The sequence below is a fragment of the Microplitis demolitor genome, chromosome 1 (assembly GCF_026212275.2).
Source record: "Microplitis demolitor isolate Queensland-Clemson2020A chromosome 1, iyMicDemo2.1a, whole genome shotgun sequence".
Lineage (NCBI taxonomy): Eukaryota > Metazoa > Arthropoda > Insecta > Hymenoptera > Braconidae > Microplitis > Microplitis demolitor.
In genome coordinates, this window is record NC_068545.1 from 6,640,001 (window position 1) to 6,645,000 (window position 5,000).

Consider the following 5,000-nt stretch of genomic DNA (forward strand, 5'->3'; position numbering starts at 1 on the left):
ACCTGGAGACATCGACAGGAAGTCCGGAAAGAGTTTTCTTTTCTGTATAAGCGTTCAAGTTCCCTGGAAACTTTTAGCAAGGAGATAGGGTTTGGAACGCGAAGAGCACCGCACTTGCGGCGGTGTCCGGATCTTCCTCTCGGACCTTGAAAATCCAGGAGAGGGACACGTGGAGGTGTCGCGCCGGTTCGTACCCATATCCGCAGCAGGTCTCCAAGGTTAAGAGCCTCTAGTCGATAGGATAATGTAGGTAAGGGAAGTCGGCAAAATGGATCCGTAACTTCGGAATAAGGATTGGCTCTGAGGAACGGGGCGTGTCGGGCTTGATAGGGAAGTGAGTTGACTGACGTGCCGGGCCTGGGCGAAATGATTGATGTTCACGCATCAGGATTTAAGCTCGGTCCCGTGCCTTGGTCTCTCATGGATCTTTCTTGCTATGAGATTATAGTGATGCGAAAGCATTGTTATAATTCTTTTCGACCGTCATTTAACGTTCAACTCAGAACTGGCACGGTCCAGGGAAGTCCGACTGTCTAATTAAAACAAAGCATTGTGATGGCCCTTACGGGTGTTGACACAATGTGATTTCTGCTCAGTGCGATGAATGTCAATGTGAAGAAATTCATTTAAGCGCTCGTAAACAGCAGGAGTAACTATGACTCTTTTACCAGTGTGACGTGGTTTTTTGTGCTCCGTGTCTAGCTATTCTATACAGGTGAAATAGTTGCTTTTACACCAAGTGAGTGTGTTCAGCGTGTGCGGAAAATTTTTTCGATCATTTTGTGCTAATAATCTCGTTTTGCATCTAAGTAGTTGCTTAATAATCAATAAGTGAAGTTTGTGGTTGTTATTGTTTATATCAGCTGGGGTTAGACCCCATGCTGCCATTTTTGTCTTACGTGTGTACTAAAACATACTCAATATAGTGTAAGTGTCGCCATCTATTGGTGTCTTCCCGAACCTCGGTCGGCAAGGAAGATTTCCTCAACCGCGAAATTTAAATCTTTCCAAGCCCGCGAAATTTGAACTCAAAAAGACCGCGAAATTCAAATTTTCTCGGACCGTGAACTTAAAAACAAGACTTTAGAAGCCCGCGAAATTTGAAATCCTCAAGCCCGCGAAATTCAAACTAAGACTATAAAGGCCCGCGGAATTTGAACGAAATTTATGGCAGACAAAGAACTGATTGCAATGGACACGTCCGGAATAGCGTCCCAACATCATGTAACACCAATATCGGTGTCTCGGGAATCCAAAAGACGTGCTGAGGGTTCGCCGGAAGTTCCAACCCTTCGTAAACCTATGCCAATCTCGATTGAAGAAGTCACCTCTATCGTCGAGTCAGTGAATGCTAACAAGCGTACTATAGCTACTGCTGTTGGCAAGGATCCTCCTCCTTCAAGCCAAAGAGTAATCACAGCAGTGAACAATATTACCGGTCTCTTCAACAAGGTCACGGAGGCGTATCGAGTGCTAGCTACACGAGTTGAAATGATGGAAGAACTGCATGAAGTTCTCGTTAATGGGAAAATGGATCAAACAGCCGTATGTAACCAGGAGGTTTTCAAACTCGAGATAGTTGACCTTATTCGTCGTGAAGTCGCTGAAGCTGTTAGTCAGCAGTTTGAATGCACCGCAGGAAGGGACAATCACAATAATGTTGCCAGTATCATCGCGGGTGAAATGAAACAAGCCGTCAATGAAATTAAATCGTCACTTGCCTCGACTCCTTCGAAACCTGCTCCTTTCTCGTATGCCGCGATTTCCCGCCGAGGACTGAACGTCGACAATCGTCTTCCAGCTGTCCAGGGAGATTCGAGTAGAATGAAGTCAATCGACTTTACAGTGGTTCCCATGATCGGCTTCACGGACAAATATGCAACTTCGATGGACATAAAGAATAAATTTCGGTCTGTCATAGTGCCGGCTAGATACAACTTAAGGGTTGTGCACCTTATTACCCTCAACAACGTTAAAGCGATTAAAATAATTGCGGAAACAGCTGATCTTGAGAAACTGAGGCAGGCTGATGAACTTAAAAGCGTTGGTCTAACAATCGAAGTACGTCAGAAACTAAAGCCGAGACTTATCATACGTGGAGTCCCCACGGACATTCCGATGGAACAGATTGTCCCCTCAATTGTGTCAGACAACTACTTGGATGCCAATAATGATGAGATCAAACTCATCTACCGCTACCCGGTGAGACAAGATCGAAGAGGTGTGAGCTGCGTGATCGAAACCAGTGCGAGGATCCGTGATATTTTGATGGCCAGTGGTAGAGTATACTTGAACTTCTCGTCATGCAAGATCGAAGACCATATTTTGATCAAGCAGTGTTTCAACTGCCTTGGATTTGGTCACATTGCGAAAGAATGCAAGCGCCCGAAGATTTGTGCCAACTGCGGAGGTCCTCATTCGTCCAAGGAATGCCGTGAACAAGCACCGTTAAAATGCCACAACTGTCACATGGCCAGACTAAATGAAACCTCACACTCAGCCGTAGATACCATGAACTGTCCAATCATTCGCAAGCGCATGGAGGACAAGGCGCGAAGCATAGACTACGCGGATGGAGGAGAGTCATAGCGCGAATGCGAGTGCGCTACCGAGAGCAAGGGTGGCATCCCTGCCAGTGCCAATTGTGGTGCTCTCGAGGCTAAGCGCATCCCAGCTAACTGGCTACGAACAACATCTTCGTAATAGAAAATTAACCTGCCAACCATCCTCGAACGAGGAAAACCCCACTGGTCACACAAGTGATAAACAAACTGTGAGCAGAAGAAGGGGGGGTATCTCTATGCCTCCCCCCAGTGGGGAAAACTCTTCAGTAACTCCTGGAGAACGTACTGATAGCAGCGAGCAATCAAGCAACAATAACGCAGCGTCATCTGGTGAGAACTTGAATATGTTTCATTGCCCGCACTGTGATAATTCCTTCACTACACTTCGTGGCCTTGGAGTGCATAAACGAATCCGACACCATGAAGAAGCCAACGCCGAAATTGATCTCACTAGGAAGAAACACCGCTGGCAAGAAGAGGATCTTCATCGCTTGGCCCTTGAAGAAGCTCGAGCCCCGTCCACGATACGGTTTATGAACGAGTACCTGTTCAGTAAGGTGAAGACAGACCCAGTTAGATCGGTATCGTCCATTAGCTCGATGAGAAGAAAGTCGGAGTACAAAAACCTCGTGAAGAAGTACCGCGATCGGCAAGAGGACCCTGCCAATACCACACCTGAAGTTGAGCCCCCAGCACCCACCCACGTACAAGGAGAGAGTGGACCGAGTCATGAGACAAACCAGACAGTTGTAGATGCGCCAAATGGGACTCAAAGCGATCCTCTTGAAGAAGATGGATTGGGGAAATGGTTAGAGTCAGCTATTAACTACCTGAACTCCGATGGCAAAGGAGAGTCTGGCCGCTTTTTCCTGCTTTCAGCAGTAAGGGCTGTCCTTTGCCATAGGAGTCCAGAAATTGACCTTGAACTCTGGTTCCAAACGAGGTTTCACAAGCACGTTGAGAGTGACCAAGCCCCGAAAACCAAGAGAACGCTAGAGAAGCCGATGAATCGGAGAGAACGCAGACGTCATGAATACAGAGCTATCCAGTCACTTTGGTCAAAGAATATGTCGAAGGCAGCCCGCAAAGTCCTAGACGGTGATGCTGAGGAGCAACCGCACCCAACACTGGAAGACCAGACAGTATTCTGGGCGGATTTACTTAATTCGCCGAGCGAAGAATTCATCCAAGAGAGCGAGCCTAATCCAGAAGTCATTCATGAGGATGTTGTTCGACCTGTCACAGTAGCCGAAATTCTGAAATATAGACCGGATCACAAAACAGCCCCTGGACCGGATGGCCTTAAGGCCAAATGCTGGCTAAACAACGTGTCCAATATGGTAAAAGCGATTATTATGAATACGATGCTCATGTGGGGTCAAACGCCCAAGATCTGGCGTGATTCAAGGACAATACTAATACCGAAGGAACCTGGTACAATGGATCCGGCGAAATTTAGACCAATATCGATATCCTCGATCGTCCTGAGACACTTCCACAGAATTCTTGCTGGCAGGCTTACAGACCTCAATATGTTCGACGAGCGGCAGCGTGCCTTCATACGTGCGGACGGAGTTGCGGAAAATACCTTTGTCCTGTCTGCTGTCCTTGACGATGCATGGAATAAGTTGCGACAACTGCACCTAGGAATGGTCGACGTGAGGAAGGCGTTCGACACGGTCTCACACAAGGCCCTTCCGTGGATCCTGAAGAAAAACGGAATTCCTGATCGATTAGTGTCCTACATTATGGAATTATACAACAAGGCCAATACTGTCCTTGAAGTTGATGGAAAACATTCCAAGCCTATTCATCCTGGTCAAGGTGTACGGCAAGGTGACCCCTTGTCATCCGTCCTATTTAATCTTGTCATGAATGAAGTGATTCAAGCGGTAAGTGATGTAGTCGGATATAGGTTAAGAAGAGCAACAGTTAATGCACTAGCATTTGCTGATGACCTAGTCCTACTTGCGCGCACAAAAGAGGGTCTGCAACAAATCCTAGACGCTGTCATTAAGGAAATGGCCAAATACGGTCTTTCACCGATGCCAAAGAAGTGCTGCTGCCTTTCATTGATGCCATCAGGAAGAGACAAGAAGATGAAAGTCATTACGGAGCCCCTATTCAAGATCAGCGAAGTACCTGTTCCACAACTCGGAGTTAAAGACTGCTGGAATCAACTTGGTGTTGAGTTTGGCGTTAAAGGCCCCAAAATACCTCTGTTGCAGCTCAGTGACCTGCTTAGTCGGGTAACTAAGGCCCCCCTGAAACCTCAGCAGCGCATTAAGATCCTCCAGACCTTTCTGATTCCCAGATTCACCCATAAAATGGTGTTTGGGAAGCTAACGCATGGAGCTCTGAGAAGGTTAGACAAAGTGATCAGAAAGACGGTCAAAGAATGGTGCAGATTGCCGCACGATGTTCCGACAGCCTACT